The sequence below is a fragment of the Schistocerca nitens genome, chromosome 12, assembly GCF_023898315.1.
Source record: "Schistocerca nitens isolate TAMUIC-IGC-003100 chromosome 12, iqSchNite1.1, whole genome shotgun sequence".
Classification (NCBI taxonomy): domain Eukaryota; kingdom Metazoa; phylum Arthropoda; class Insecta; order Orthoptera; family Acrididae; genus Schistocerca; species Schistocerca nitens.
Genome location: NC_064625.1, coordinates 97858586 through 97876257, shown reverse-complemented (window position 1 = coordinate 97876257; position 17672 = coordinate 97858586).

Here is a 17672-nt window from a genome sequence, read left to right as displayed (position 1 = left end):
TCAACCATTTCCTGAAGCAGCGACTTGTTTTATTTTTTGTTCTTTACACACAGTGTAAAGACAGGGCAAGAAATGCTTTGTCTGCATGAACAGCCTTTCCCGCGAGTGTCAAAATACTTTGCGACACAGTGAGAGTGCGTCAATAGTGAGGTTAAATTTGACAAAGTTTGTTGATTCATCTGCGTGCGTGTTTAAATGGTTCAAAGGGCTCTGAGCACTATGGGACTTAACATCTATGGTCATCAGTCCCCTAGAACTTAGAACTACTTAAACCTAAGGACGTCACACAACACCCAGTCATCACGAGCAGGGAAAATCCCTGACCCCGCCGGGAATCGAACCCGGGAACCCGGGCGCGGGAAGCGAGAACGCTACCGCACGACCACGAGCTGCGGACGTGCTTGTTTAAGAAACCTATGGACGGGAAACAGCAAATTTGACCAACAAGTCTGATCGTTACTGGGGCTGTCTCCCTCTACATTGGAAGCATAGGAGTAGCATTTCGAAGAAACAGATACACAGTCCACTCACATTAATGTAACCAGCACTTATTTTAGACATAAACGTACAATAATTACTGAGGGCCAATGGCAGGATTAGCAATGGACGTTATACTATGAAGAGCCAAAGAAACTGGTACACCTGCCTAATTTCGTCTAGGGCCTCCGTGAGCACGCAGAAGTTCCGCAGCACGGCATCGCACGGACTTCACTAATGTCTGGAGTAGTGGTGGAGAGAACTGACACCATGAATCCTGCAGGGCTGTCCATAAATTCGTAAGAGTACGAGGGGGTGGAGATCTCTTCTGAAAGCTCGTTGCAAGGCATCCCAGATATGCTCAATAATGTTCATGTCTCGGGAGTTTGGTGGCCAGCGAAAATGTTTAAACTCGGAAGAGGTTTCCTGGAGCCACTCTGTAGCCATTCTGGACTTGTGGGGTGTCACATTGTCCTGCTGGAATTGCCCAAATCCGTTGGAATGGCTCTGAGCACTATGGGACTTAACTACTGTGGTCATCAGTCCCCTAGAACTTAGAACTACTTAAACCTAACTAACCTAAGGACATAACACACATCCATGCCCGAGGCAGGATTCGAACCTGCGACCGTAGCAGTCGCGCGGTTCCGGACTGCGCGCCTAGAACCGCTAGACCACCGCGGCCGGCTGCGTTGGAATGCACAATAGAAATGAATGGATGCAGGTGATCGGGAATCTTACGTATGTGTCACCTGTTAGAGACGTAACAGGGGTCCCATATTACTCCAACTGAACACGCCCCCAAACCATTACAGCGTCTCGACCGGCTTGAACAGTCCCCTGCTGACATGCAGGGTCGATGGATTCATGATGTTGTCTCCATATCCGTACACGACCGTCCACTCGCACAGTTTCAAACGAAACGCATCCGAGCAGTCACGTGTTTCCGGTCATCAACAGTCCAATGGCGGTGTTGACGGGCCCAGGCGAGGCGTAAAGCTTTGTGTCGTGCAGTCATCAAGGATACAAGAGTGGGCGTTGGGCTCCGAAAGCCCATATCGATGATGTTTCGTTGAATGGTTCGCACGCTGACACTTGTTGATGGCCCAGCATTGACATCTGCAGCAATTTGCGGAAGGGTTGCACTTCTGCCAGTTGAATGAATCTCTTCAGTCGTTGTTGGTCCCGTTTTTGCAGCATCTTTTTCCGGCAGCAGCGATGTCAGAGATTTGATGTTTTATCGGATTCCTGATATTCATAGGACACCATATTTAAGTTGTAGCAAACAAAGGCATCATAGGAAAAGTGTCCCATTTCTGCAAGAGGCAGTAAGTCTAATGATCCCAAGCACACCGTCTTTACCTCCGGATGAAAATGACAGCGACGAAATTATACAGGAAGGCAAAGATGACGAAGAAAACGACAAACAACGGAGACAGAATAAAGGTATATTGTAATAGTCTGTATTTACATTTTGTAAATAATAATATAATTCAGGTTAAACAATGTATTTCATTTGATCTCATTGCGAAAAAAAGAGCATAAAATAATTCTGACCGATTTTTGAGTGAAAATACTCCTACAGATTTGCTTGACAGCAAAACAGTAATAATCCCAAAAAAAGGAAATGCTCTGGACTGTAAGAACTATAGAACTATCTCCTTACTATCCCACAATTATAATGTTAAACATAATAAAAAATCGAATAAAAAAGAAAATTGAGGCAAACCTAGGAGAAGATCAATTTGGTTTCAGATCCGGAAAAGGAACTAGAGAGGCAATACTAGCTCTGAGGATGGTATTAGAAAGACGAATTGGAGTTAATAGGAGAACCTACTTGACTTTTATAGATTTACAAAAAGCATTTGACATGGTTAATTGGAAATTGTTATTCCGAAGAATGAAGGAAATAAATCTTGATTGGAGGTACAGAAGATTAACCTGGAACCTGTGTAAAAGGCAGGAAGCAGAGATAGAAGTGAATGGTGTGAAGAAGAAAGCAAAAATAAGGAGGGGAGTAAGGCAAGGATGCACATTACCACCATATTTTTTCAACTTATTTACTGAAAAAACCATTGAAAAATCGAAAAGAATAACCAAAGGAATTAAAATTAACGGGGAACGAATATACTGTATGCGTTCTGCAGATGATATAGTAGTACTTGCTGCCTCAGTAAAGGAAATGGAGTTTATGTTGCTAAAATTTGCCAAAATGCTAAGATAATTTAATCCAAAAATAAATAAGGAGAATATGGTAGTAGGGAAGACAAAAGAAAATGGTCAAGTTAATATTAAACTAGAAGATGATGTTCTAGAGCAGGTTGAGAACTTCTGTTATTTGGGGAGCACAATCACTGACAACAATAAATGTATCACAGACATAAGGAGAAGTATAGCCGTGGCAAAGCAAGCTTTCCAAAATAAAAGGAATTTACTAACAGACAATCATATAAGCCTAGAAAGTAGGAAAAAGTTTGCCAAAACTTTTGTCTGGAGGGTCTTAATATACGAATGCGAAGCGTGGACTCTGGGAAAGGTAGAGAAAAAGAGACTGGAAGCAACGAAAATGTGGATATGGAGAAGAATGACGAAAACAAGCTCGATAGATAGAAAAAGTAATGAACAGGTCTGCAGAGAAGTGAATGAGAACAGAACGCTGCTAAATTATATAGGCAGAAGATAATCAAAAATGATATTGCACATAATGAGGACACAACCAGTTCCTAAAGAATGTATTTGAAGGAAAAGTTTTAGGGAAAAAACTAAGAGGCAGGCCAAGTGCAACGTATTTTAATAACATCAAAGAAGATATGGCGATAAGATCGTATGAAGAATTGAAGAGGATGACAGTGGAGAGAGGGACGTGGCTAAATCGACAAGGCACAGCCTTTAGTTTATGATGATGAAAACTCTCGCGTGTATCCCCAGTTGGACCTTTGGCTGCTTTGGCAAATTTCTGACAATCGCATTTCTTTTCCTTCGGCATTTGTACTGCAGATCTCTTGGATTCCGCAAGCATCTATGATATCTGTATTATTATACCATCAATATCAGACAAATTCATCGCTTATGCAACTCATGTGAGCGCAAAGGCAGTTCACAAACGAGATAACAGATGAACGCTCTATCTACTGCTAACGCCGAAGCGGAGAGCACGCTAACTTCCCCTGATGATTCACTGAAAGACCGACAGGCAGCGTAACACGGGCGAGCACCAACGAATGCGAACAAAACACGACCGAATGCAATCCGCTAGCGCTCGGAAACAGTTTAAATCAGACAGAATTCTCGTTCGTATGTGTTCGCTCCGGCGTAAGCTAAACTTCGGAATATATTCTGAACCCAGAGGCAATGTGATGTCTCGAACAGAATTACCTCCTCCTTGCCAATCCGCATGCACTACGAGGTACTACACTACTCGCCATCAAAATTGCTACACCACGAAGATGAAGTGCTACAGACGCGAAATTTAACCGACAGTAAGAAGATGCTGGGATATGCAAACGATTATCTTTTCAGAGCATTCACAGGAGGTTGGCGCCGGTGGCGACACATACAACGTGCTGCCATGAGGAAAGTTTCCAACCGATTTCTCATACACAAACAGCAGTTGACCGGCGTTGCCTGCTGAAACGTTGTTGTGATGCCTCGTGTAAGGAGGAGAAATGCGTACCATCACGTTTCCGACTCTGATAAAGGTCGAATTGTAGTCTATCGCGATTTCGGTTTATCGTATCGCGACATTGTTGCTCGCGTTGATCGAGATCCAATGACTGTTAGCAGAATATGGAATCAGTGGGTTCAGGAGGGTAATACGGAACGCCGTGCTGGATCTCAACGCCTTCGTATCACTAACAGTCGAGATGACAGGCATCTTATCCGCATGGCTGTAACGGATCGTGCAGCCATGTCTTGATCCCCGAGTCAACAGATGGAGACATTTGCAAGACAACAACCATCTGCACGAACAGTTCGACGATGTTTGCAGCAGCTTTCTCTAAGTCTACAAATGCTAGAAACGTGGGTTTGCCTTTCCTTAATCTAGCTTCTAAGATAAGTCGTAGGGTCAGTATTGCCTCACGTGTTCCAACATTTCTACGGAATCCAAACTGATCTTTCCCGAGGTTGGCTTCTACTAGTTTTTCCATTCGTCTGTAAAGAATTCGCGTTAGTATTTTGTAGCCGTGACTTATTAAACTGATAGTTCGGTAATTTTCGCATCTGTCAACACCTGCTTTCTTTGGGATTGGAATAATTATATTCTTCTTGAAGTCTGTGGGTATTTCGCCTGTTTCATACATCTTGCTCACCAGATGGTAGAGTTTTGTCAGGACTGGCTCTCCCAAGGCTGTCAGTAGTTCTAATGGAATGTGGCTGGTCCCGGCGGAGGTTCGAGTCCTCCCTCGGGCATGGATGTGTGTGTTTGTCCTTAGGATAATTTAGGCTCTGAGCACTATAAAAGGTGTAGGATAATTTAGGTTAAGTGGTGTGTAAGCTTAGGGACTGATTACCTTAGCAGTTAAGTCCCATAAGATTTCACGCACATTTGAACATTTCTAATGGAATGTTGTCTACTCCTGGGGCCTTGTTTCGACTCAGGTCTTTCAGTGCTCTGTCAAACTCTTCACGCAGTATGGTATCTCCCATTTCATCTTCATCTACATCCTCTTCCATTTCCATAATATTGTCCTCAATTACATCGCCGTTGTATAGACCCTCTATATACTCCTTCCACCTTTCTGCTTTCCCTTCTTTGCTTAGAACTGGGTTTCCATCTGAGCTCTTGATATTCATACAAGTGGTTCTCTTTTCTGCAAAGGTCTCTTTAATTTTCCTGTAGGCAGTATCTATCTTACCCCTAGTGAGATAAGCCTCTACATCCTTCCATTTGTCCTCTAGCCATCCCTGCTTAGCCATTTTGCACTTCCTGTCGATCTCAGTTTTCAGACATTTGTATTCCCTTTTGCCCGCTTCATTTACTGCGTTTTTATATTTTCTCCTTTCATCAATTAAATTCAATATTTCTTCTGTTACCCAAGGATTTCTACTAGCCCTCGTCTTTTTACCTACTTGATCCTCTGCTGCCTTCACTACTTGATCCCTCAGAGCTACCCATTCTTCTTCTACTGCACTTCTTTCCCCCATTCTTGTCAAATGTTCCCTTATGCTCTCCCTGAAACTCTGTACAACCTCTGGTTCTTTCAGTTTATCCAGGTCCCATCTCCTTAAATTCCCACCTTTTTGCAGTTTCTTCAGTTTTAATCTACAGTTCATAACCAATAGATTGTGATCAGAGTCCACATCTGCCCCTGGAAATGTCTTACAATTTAAAACCTGGTTCCTAAATCTGTCTTACCATTATATAATCTATCTGACACCTTCTAGTATCTCCAGGGCTCTTCCATGTATACAACCTTCTTTTATGATTCTTGAACCAAGTGTTAGCTATGATTAAGTTGTGCTCTGCGCAAAATTCTACCAGGCGGCTTCCTCTTTCATTTCTTATCCCCAATCCATATTCACCTACTACGTTTCCTTCTCTCCCTTTTCCTACTACCGAATTCCAGTCACCCATGACTATTAAATTTTATCCTCTTGATTAGTCCCCGCCCGGAGATCCGAATGGGGGACTATTTTACCTCCGGAATATTTTACCCAAGAGGACGCCATCATCATTTTCTTTTATTTCATCATACATTTCTTCAATTTCTTCGTCATCTGCAGAGCTAGTTGGCATATAAACTTGTACTGCTGTAGTAGGCGTGGGCTTCGTATCTACGAGTATCTTGGCCACAATAATGCGTTCACTATGCTATTTTCCTATTCATTATTAATCCTACTCCTGCATTACCCCTATTTGATTTTGTGTTTATAACTCTGTAGTCACCTGACCAAAATCTTGTTCCTCTTTCCACCGAACTTCACTAATTCCCACTATATCTAACTTTAACCTATCCATTTCCCTTTTTAAATTTTCTAACCTACCTGCCGATTACGGGACCTGACATTCCACGCTCCAACCCGTAGAACGCCAGTTTTCTTTCTCCTGATAACGACGTCCTCTTGAGTAGTCCACGCCCAGAGATCCGAATGGGGGACTATTTTACCTCCGGAATATTTAACCCAAGAGGACGCCATCATCATTTAACCATACAGTAAAGCTGCATGCCCTCGGGAAAAATTACGGCTGTAGGTTCCCCTTGCTTTCAGCCGTTCACAGTACCATCACAACAAGGCCGTTTTGGTTAGTGTTACAAGGCCATATAAGTCAATGATCCAGACTGTTGCCCCTGAAACTACTAAAAAGGCTGATGCCCCTCTTCAGGAACCATACGTTTGTCTGGCCTCTCAACAGATACCCCTCTGTTATGATTGCACCTACGGTACTGCTATCTGTATCGTTGAGGCACGCAAGCCTCCCCACCAACGGCTAGGTCCATGGTCCATGGGGTGGAGGTATTGACTAGAATTGGAGAGAAGTTTGCGGCACAACTTGACTAGAAGAAGGGAGCGGTTGGTAGGACATGTTACAAGGCATCAAGGGATCACCAATTTACAATTTAGTATTGGAGGGCAACGTGGAAGGTAAAAATCGTAGAGGGAGACCAAGAGATGAATACACTAAACAGATTCAGAAGGATGTAGGTTGCAGTAGGTACTGGGAGATGAAGTAGCTTGCACAGGATAGAGTAGCATGGAGAGCTGCATTAAACCAGTCTCAGGACTGAAGACCACAACAACACATGTTGCAAGTTAAGTTTGGTTTTTCAAAAGCATTTGACAACTTAAGTTACATTGGTCAAAAAACAGAATATATCATATTTACCAATTGCCCCATAAACAATGAGATTTTTACAGCAAGTATTATCTAACGTCGCTAATCCAGCATAAATGCAAATCATGAAATTACATATATCTCTGTTGACAAGTCTTAGAACCATCACAAAAGTGAAATATCTAATTAGCTTTTTTATCAATCAGTTTACGTACATTTGGGGTTATCAACAATTACAAATTATCAGCCAACTCATCTATACTAACGCGTTGGCAAAACGAAAATCATAATTATTTAACATCTTTTCCTTCATTGCATGAAGACTTCTGCTTCCATGTTTTCGTAATGCCTACGTTAATCTAACATTTGGTGGCTTCACAGAGCACACCACAAAAACTGCCTACACCATCCCCTTTCACTCACAGACAGGTGTCAACCACCATGCGTGCAGTGCTCTCTTACTTCAACACTACTATCTCAGACCAGAAGCAGCATCTTTGGCTCTGCGGTCGCGCACAGTCAGCGATAAACAATATAAAGCCTATCAGAGAATCCATCGTTTGTATGAGGGTCACTCCAAAAAGAAATGCACACTATTTTTTAATCCATCTTTTATTCTACATGTTTGAAAGTTTTACAGTGTGTAGTTACATCCTTTACGAACAATATTTTCATTTTTCCACATAATTTCCATCCCTCTCAACTGCCTTACGCCATCTTGGAACCGTCGCCTGTATACTCGCACGGTAAAATTCTGGACCAACCTGTTGGAGCCACTGTTTGGCAGAGTGTCATCATCTACAAACTTTGTTCCAGGAAGAGAGTCTTTCAGTTTCCTAAAGAGATGATACTCACATGGAGCCAGGTCAGGACTGTAAGGCGGGTGTTTCAGTGTTGTCCATCCGAGTTTTGTGATCGCTTCCACGGTTTTTTGACTGACATGTGGCCGTGCATTGTCGTGCAACAGCAAAACATCCTGCTTTTGCCGATGTGGTCAAACACAACTCAGTCGAGCTTGAAGTTTCTTTTGTTTCATCACATATGCATCAGAATTTATGATGATTCCACTTGGCATGATGTCCACAAGCAAGAGTCCTTCGGAATCTAAAAACACCATAGCCTTAACTTTTCCAGCAGAAGGTGTGGTTTTGAATTTTTTTCTTCAGTGAATTTGCATGATGCCACTCCGTTGATTGCCTCTTTGTCTCTGGTGAAAAATGATGGAGCCATGTACTGTTCCAAAAGTTCGCTGCTTACCGTTTTTTCTTGTTTCTTTGTGAGCCACTGTGAACATCCTGGGAGCCCACCTGGCACAAACCTTTTGAACGCCAACACTTTCAGTATTCTGCAAACACTTCCTTCCCCTATCCCAACGTAGCGTGACAATTCGTTCACTGTGGTGCGTGTGTCAGCAGTCACCAATTCGTTAACTCTCTGCTTATTGTCTGGAGTATGTGCAGTACGAGGCCTGCCGCTGCGAGGACAATCCTGAATATTACTGTGCCCACTTTCATCACATAACCTGCTTGCCCAGTGAGTAACTGTACTGCGCTCGGCAGCAGCACCTCCATACACATTTTTCAACCTCTTGTGGATGTTTCCCACTGTCTCGTTTTCACAGCACAAGAATCCTATGACAGCACGTTGCTTCTGACGAACGTCAAGTGTAGCAGCCATCTTGAAGTAGTAGTGGCTCTGAGCACTATGGGACTTAACATCTATGGTCATCAGTCCCCTAGAACTTAGAACTACTTAAACCTAACTAACCTAAGGACATCACACAACACCCAGTCATCACGAGGCAGAGAAAATACCTGACCCCGCCGGGAATCGAACCCGGGAACCCGGGCGTGGGAAGCGAGAACGCTACCGCACGACCACGAGCTGCGGACCAGCCATCCTGAAGACATGCTGTGACGGCGCCACTCACGGGAACAGGTTGAACCAAGTTTGAAAACAAGCGGGAAGGATGTATCTACACACTGTAAAACTTTCACACATGCAGAATGAAAACTGTATTTTTACAAAAATAGTGTGCATTTCTTTTGGAGTGACCCTCGTAATGCACTAGCTTTATTTTAGTTTACATTAATATTATTATCGTGCTTGGGTGCTACATACAGGTGTGCTCTAGTAGAGTCCCTTCAACTTTTATTGAAAGACAATAATTACGCTGAAGTCACCGCGATTCATGATGGTCCCCTGGATATTACAAGAGGCGGGACGTGGTCCTCAATAGGACATGTGGTCGAGGACGGCATTGTTAGCTCTGCAACGAGCTCACTTCCTGGCTGTAGGAGCTCTGGCGGTAGAATGTTCCAGTCCTGCAGTGCGGCTGACAGCTGGTGTGCGGTTGTTGGTGCGTGTGGGCAGCCCGCAGTACATCTCCCCAATCCATCCGAGACGTGCTCGGTTGGATTTAAGTCGGGGGAATGGACAGGTCAGTCCATTCGCCGAATATCCTCACCACCCAACAGCTCCTCCACCTACGCTGTTCAAAGTGATCGTGCATTGTCATCCATTAAAATTAACTCAGGGCCGAATGCATCCCTCAAAGCTGCACACACGAAGGACTACAGTGCGACAATACCACTGACTGGTGAGTGTGCCTTGTTCAAAGATTTTGAGGTCACTATGTCCAGGCCACGTTATGCCTCTGAGCTGTGCTGGCCATGTTTATACATTGGTTTAAACCTTGGCTGTTACTCTGCGTTTGGTTTCCCGCTGTGGTTCTTCCTCTTTCTACGTGTGGCAGCAGCGGTGTGTATTGATATTCGCACTTTTTAATATCTTTGGTCTGGTGCTCATACACTCCTGGAAATTGAAATAAGAACACCGTGAATTCATTGTCCCGGGAAGGGGAAACTTTATTGACACATTCCTGGGGTCAGATACATCACATGATCACACTGACAGAACCACACGCACATAGACACAGGCAACAGAGCATGCACAATGTCGGCACTAGTACAGTGTATATCCACCTTTCGCAGCAATGCAGGCTGCTATTCTCCCATGGAGACGATCGTAGAGATGCTGGATGTAGTCCTGTGGAACGGCTTGCCATGCCATTCCCACCTGGCGCCTCAGTTGGACCAGCGTTCGTGCTGGACGTGCAGACCGCGTGAGACGACGCTTCATCCAGTCCCAAACATGCTCAATGGGGGACAGATCCGGAGATCTTGCTGGCCAGGGTAGTTGACTTACACCTTCTAGAGCACGTTGGGTGGCACGGGATACATGCGGACGTGCATTGTCCTGTTGGAACAGCAAGTTCCCTTGCCGGTCTAGGAATGGTAGAACGATGGGTTCGATGACGGTTTGGATGTACCGTGCACTATTCAGTGTCCCCTCGACGATCACCAGTGGTGTACGGCCAGTGTAGGAGATCGCTCCCCACACCATGATGCCGGGTGTTGGCCCTGTGTGCCTTGGTCGTATGCAGTCCTGATTGTGGCGCTCACCTGCACGGCGCCAAACACGCATACGACCATCATTGGCACCAAGGCAGAAGCGACTCTCATCGCTGAAGACGACACGTCTCCATTCGTACCTCCATTCACGCCTGTCGCGACACCACTGGAGGCGGGCTGCACGATGTTGGGGCGTGAGCGGAAGACGGCCTAACGGTGTGCGGGACCGTAGCCCAGCTTCATGGAGACGGTTGCGAATGGTCCTCGCCGATACCCCAGGAGCAACAGTGTCCCTAATTTGCTGGGAAGTGGCGGTGCGGTCCCCTACGGCACTGCGTAGGATCCTACGGTCTTGGCGTGCATCCGTGCGTCGCTGCGGTCTGGTCCCAGGTCGACGGGCACGTGCACCTTCCGCCGACCACTGGCGACAACATCGATGTACTGTGGAGACCTCACGCCCCACGTGTTGAGCAATTCGGCGGTACGTCCACCCGGCCTCCCGCATGCCCACTATACGCCCTCGCTCAAAGTCCGTCAACTGCACGTACAGTTCACGTCCACGCTGTCGCGGCATGCTACCAGTGTTAAAGACTGCGATGGAGCTCCGTATGCCACGGCAAACTGGCGGACACTGACGGCGGCGGTGCACAAATGCTGCGCAGCTAGCGCCATTCGACGGCCAACACCGCGGTTCCTGGTGTGTCCGCTGTGCCGTGCGTGTGATCATTGCTTGTACAGCCCTCTCGCAGTGTCCGGAGCAAGTATGGTGGGTCTGACACACCGGTGTCAATGTGTTCTTTTTTCCATTTCCAGGAGTGTAGTTTCCGGCTAGCCGGTGTGCGGCAGTCGGTCGGTTGGTGTGGATCAGCCAGGAAATCTCCGCGCGGCGCAGTGGGCCGGGCCCGCTGGCGGTCTCTACGCAGTGTCGGAGCGTGTGGGAGCTGTTCCGACTGCTACGAGGTTCGTGGCTCACAGACACAGGACATCAAAGTTGAGAGGTGATTTAATTACCGAAGACAGTCTTTTCACATTGTGCCGTTGGTTTTCATGGTTGGCTGTTGGGGGTATCCCTGGTGAGCAACAGCGAATGTTCGAGTTGGCAAAAGTTTGGCCATCATCCGGTGGAGTTTAACTGTATTTTGGTTATTTGAAGTCCAAGTGTACCAACGGAATTTTCTGCCTTGTAGCCATTAGCATTCCGGTTACCTGCCCTGGCTGCTGATGTAAAACTCAGGCAGTGTCCTTTCCTCACCGTGTTGCCGCTGTCCAACACATGTGTGTGGTTTTGACACTTTATGCATACTTAGTTGTGGGCAGCTATGCCTTTTACGTTTTAGCTTTGGAGTTCTTTGTATACTGGTCGGGTGGAAAGCAAGTCATCTTGTCACTGGGTCCGTTGACTGTCTTCTTTGTTGGGTTGCCGGCGTATCGGATATAGTTGGGCCGACTACCTGTCTCCCCTAAGCGAACGTTAATATTTCAACTGCAGACCGACCCCCGGAAACTTCTGAGCGCTGCTGGCTGTACTGCCTTTTCTTATTGATGTTTGATTGTGTATTTTAATGGCTCATTGCCGATGGTTTGAATTTGTATGCTTTTGATTGGGTTTTAAATAATGGGCCTTCAGCCGTTTTAAAATTGGAAGTTCCTTACTTGTCAAGTCTTGCATTGTTTGGGCCTTCAGCCTCATTCAAAATATTTTCTTGGATAAAGCTTTGGGCCCTCTGCCTTTTGAAAATTCATTGTAGTTGTGTTTTTCAATCCTGGGCCTTCAGCCATCTTAAAATTTAAATTCCTTACTTGTTAAATGTTAGATTGTTTGGTCCTTCAGACTCATTTACAAAAAATTATTTAAGGACAAAGCCTTGGGCTTCTGCCTTGTAAAAATTTATTGTAGTTATGTTTTGAATCATGGGCCTTCAGCCGTTTTAAAAGTAAAATTCCTTTTTGGTTCAAATGGCTCTGAGCACTATGGGACTCAACTGCTGTGGTTATCAGTCCCCTAGAACTTAGAACTAATTAAACCTAACTAACCTAAGGACATCACACACATCCATGCCCGAGGCAGGATTCGAACCTGCGACCGTAGCAGTCCCACGGTTCCGGACTGCGCGCCTAGAACCGCGAGACCACCGCGGCCGGCAAAATTCCTTTTTGTTAAGTCTTAGATTGTTTGGGCCTTCAGCCTCCTTTTTAAAACTATTTAAAGAGAAAGCTTTGGGCCTTCTGCCTGAAAATTCATTGTAGTTGTGTTTTTAAATCATGGGCCTTCAGCCGTTTTAAAATTAAAATTACTTACGTGTCAAGTCTTAGATTGTTTGGGCCTTCAGCCTCATTTGGAATATTATCTAAGGATAAAACCTTGCACTTTCTGGGTTTTGAACATATATTGTATGTAGTTGTGTTTTAAATCATGGGCCTTCAACCGTTTTAAAAATTAAACAGGTTGTACCCTTAAACCAAAAGATTGTGTGACATATTCAGTCGATAGTTAAGCTCGGAAATTTGCGCTGTAATGTTTGGGCAACTAAATAAAGTTCTATGTGTTCGAGTGTAACTCACAGCAGCTCGTTTTTGGCCCCTTTCCACAATTACAACTACCAGTTCTGTCCTGCGGATTTAACCCGGCGTTTCAGCCTCCCCACACCTGGACCACCAAAATGATTATGTACGACAATGCTGGACGTATCGTCATATGCCTAGAGCTGGGACCACGTAATGCACACAGGAACTTGGTCGAGCACGGTCGTTTTGCTGGTACAGATGCCAGTATGTGCGGAGGCACAATGTTTCGTGGAAGTACTGATCTCCTAATCGCCAAACACGACACACCTACCCGTCAGCGTTATTGTGATACTGTACTGCTTCCCCGTGCGCGTCTTTTCAGGGGCGCATGCTGCCCTAACATCAGTGTTATAGACGACAATCCACCACCGCATCAAACAGCACAGGTAGAGGAGCTTTTGGAACGAGAGGATATTAGGCAAAAGGACTTGCCCGCCCGTTCCGCCGACTTAAAACCCGTCGAGGACATGTGGGATACATTGAAGCAGTTGTCAAGCGCACTGGTGGAGGAATGGATCGCCCTGCCACAACAGCTCCTTACCAGCATGGGAGCACGTTGCAGGGCATGTGTTGCCATACATGGTGATCACACACCCGATTAAAAACCATCAAAGCCGGCCGGTGTGGCCGTGCGGCTCTAGGCACTTCAGTCTGGAACCGCGTGACCGCTACGGTTGCGGGTTCGAATCCTGCCTCGGGCATGGGTGTGTGTGATGTCCTTAGGTTAGTTAGGTTTAAGTAGTTCTAAGTTCTAGGGGACTGATGACCACAGATGTTAAGTCCCATGGTGCTCAGAGCCATTTGAAACCATCAAAAATGGTTCAAATTGGTCTGGGCACTATGGACTTAACATCTGAGGTCATCAGTCCCCTAGAAAGAACTACTTAAACCTAACTAAGGACATCACACACATCCATGCCCGAGGCAGGATTCGAACCTGCGATCGCAGCAGCAGTGCGGTTCCGGACTGAAGCACGTAGAAGCACTCGGCCACATCGGCCGGCTAAGAACCATCTTCTCCTACCTTTTGTAATATCCAGCCGGCCATAATGAATAGCGCTGACGTCAGTGCAATTATTTTCTAATTTCTGTTCATCTCGCCGCGCGGGGTAGCCGCACGGTATCGGGCGCCTTGCCACGGTTCGCGTGGCTCCGCCCGGTCGGAGGTTCGAGTTCTCCCTCGGGCATGTGTGTTTGCTGTCCTAAGCGTAAGGTAGTTTAAGTTATATTAAGTAGTGTGTAAGCCTAGGAACCGATGACCTCAGCAGTTTGGTTCCTTAAGATCTACCACAAATTTTCCAAGTTTTTCTGTTTGTCTCATTGTATATTTTCCACCAATTACCTTCAGTGGTATGGTGTAGCAGTTCTTTCCGTGTAATGTTCAAGTTTCATCTTGCTATTACTTGGCAGTGACACGTCATGCGAAGGTTACTTTCGTCTTTAAATTTTGCACTGCCGTGGAAGTGCTACATCCCACGATTGCTACACGCAATGAACGAGGACGACCCAGATCGTAGAATGGAGTACTGCGAGTGGCTTACTAACATGGTGCGCAACGATGAAGAGTTTGCAGAGATGATTGTGTGGTCTGATGAGGCACAGTTCAAACTCAGTGGTACAGTAAATCGCCACAATTGTATCTACTGGGCCGCCGAAAATCCGAACGTCCATGTAGACAAAGCCGTGAATTTGCCAGGAGTAAATGTGTGGTGTGGGTTGTCTTACCGGGGCTTGTTTGGGCCATTCTTCTTTGACAGCACAGTTACCGGTGAGGTGTACCTTCAGAAGCTTCAGACACCTGCCATCCGAGACTTGTATGGAGACGGAAGAGTTTACTTTCAACAAGATGGTACCCCAGCCCACTACCAAAATCGTGTTAGGGCGTATCTCGACGAAAATGTACCAGGAAGATGGATAGGCCGTAGAGGTGCTGTGGAGTACCCACCACGTTCCCCAAACCTAACTCCTCTGGACTTTTACCTGTGGGGAACACTAAAGGACGTCGTTTATCGACAAAAGCCACGCACATTGGATGAACTTCGTGAATCCATTGTACATTCGTGTGCAAATATCCAACTGAACACGTTGCAGTCAGTAGTTCGTGCTGCAGTTCGGCGGCATCGTTTGTGTGTGGATGTTAATGGTGACCATTTCGAACACCTGCAGTGATAGCTTTAAGTTGGACTTTATGCTACACTTTCACCAAAAATGAGACAACTCCGTCTATTAGTTTGCAAGTTATGGACTTTTAAACAGTGGATACATTTTTTGGACCCTTCTGTGTATCCTTACATTCACGAAGTACAGTGTATTGCACTAAATTTAAATGCTGAGAAGTACTTTCCGAACGTTTTTGCGTTGTGTGTAGCCCTGTACGGAAATGAAATGCGGACAATAAGAAGTTCAGACAAGCAGTAAACATAAACTGAAATGTGATGCTTCAGAAGAATATTGAGGATTAGATTTATAAATCGAGCAACTAATGAAGAGGTCCTAATTCGCATTAAGGAAAAAAGAAATTTATGGCACAGGCTGACTAAAAGAAGAGATCGGTTGATAGGACACGTCCATTAGTAATGGCAAGAAGTGTGTATGTGTGTGCGTGTGTGTGGGTGCATGCGTGCGTGCGTGTGTGTGTTGTAATATTTCGGGCTTATTCAGCCATCATATTAGGCTCCAGGAAGCTATTCCCAGGGCAGTGGAGATGCAAGAAGCAGAGAGATGACGCAATGTGGGATGAGGTACCCGTGACAGATGTTAGATTCGGTACCATTCCCGTGAGAAAGACCGCCTGCATGATGGCTGCTGTGTTCGGTGGTAGGGCGCCAAAACGTTAAACTTTAGTTGCTATTTTTAATTAAACCTGTAATCCAAATTACTTCATTTTTTTAAATAAACATCTCTCAACAGCTAGCTATCAATAAGTCATTTCAAAATTATTAAAATCAAAGTATTAATAAAACAAAAGACTGGCCGTATTACTGCCGATGCACCTCCGTGGCGTTCGGGTCACGCCTTGCTGGCTTGGCGCGCGAAGTGTCTCGGGCAGTCCGGCTCTCCAGTTCTGACCGTTCCAGTAGACAGACATGTTGTCTGTTATAGCAGTATTTGTTTCATTAAATTTTATTTACTACAGTTCCGACCGTCGCTAGGTACAGACATGTTGTCTGTAATAGTAGTATTTGATTCATGTAATTTTATTCTCCAGTTGTGACGGTTCCAGTAGACAGACATGTTGTCTGTGGCAGGATGTATTTCATGTTATTTTACCCAGATATAATGGCTGTGGAAATACGTTGTGATCAAGAATAGTTTCTCGTGTCTATATCAATAAAAACGCGTGTGGCATCCCAAATGAGTTATAGTTTATTCGTAGCAGCTGTCCCTTGCGAAGTTAATTTCAGCCTCAATAAAAAGAATCCACGACCTGCGTGCTGTTTACTGCGCTGGGAACATCATCATCATCATGAAGACTGCAGGTTAGTGAAGTGTACAAGAACTTATGTATTCCACACAGGGCAGTGGGAACAACTAGGCACCTCACGTGTACTGCATGCACAGTACAAATGTGCTCAGTGACACGTCATCTGCGGTAATGCAGACGAGGTAAAGAAGGATGAAAGTATTAACACTATCTCACTTTTATACCTTTTTTCTTGCCGTAGTGTGTGTGTGTGTGTGTGTGTGTGTGTGTGTGTGTGTGTGTGTGTGTGTGAGTGAGTGTGGGTGGGTAGGTGGGTGGGTGGGTGGGTAGGTGGGTGGGTGGGTGTGTGGGTGGGTGTGTGGGTGGGTGGGTGGATGTGCGTGGGTGGATGGGGAGGTGGTTGTAGGAAAGTGGAACTCAAAGTTGTGATTGCATGAATATAGAGGGTGACATTTATTGAACTATATGAAATAAAATGGCCATTCGTTATGAACGGTTTGCGTTAGGACGTTAAAACTGCACGGTTGGCCACGGGGTATGATGGGAATTAGTTTGGCTGGATGGTTTCATTTAGCGACGAAGCCCACTTTCATTTGGATGGGTTTATCAATAAGCAAAATTGGCCCATTTGGGGGACTGAGGAACCGCATTTCGCGATCGAGCAGTCTCTTCACGCTCACCGGGTGACGGTGTGGGGGTGCAATACCCGGTCACGGAATAATCGGTACAATATTCCTTGATGGCAAGGTGACTACCGAAAGGTACATTTTGGAAGATGGTTTCATTGGCATTATCCAAAGTGATCCTGATTTCGACAAGATGTGCTTCACTCAAGACGGAGCTCGATCCCATTGAAGCAGGAGAGTGTTTGATGTACTGGAAAGCACTCTGGGTACCGCATTCTGACTCTGGCAAGGGCCTCGATTGGCCTCCATATTCTCCGGATCTGAACACATGCAACTTCTTTTTGTGGGGCTACAGTAAAGACAAGGTATATACACTCCTGGAAATTGAAATA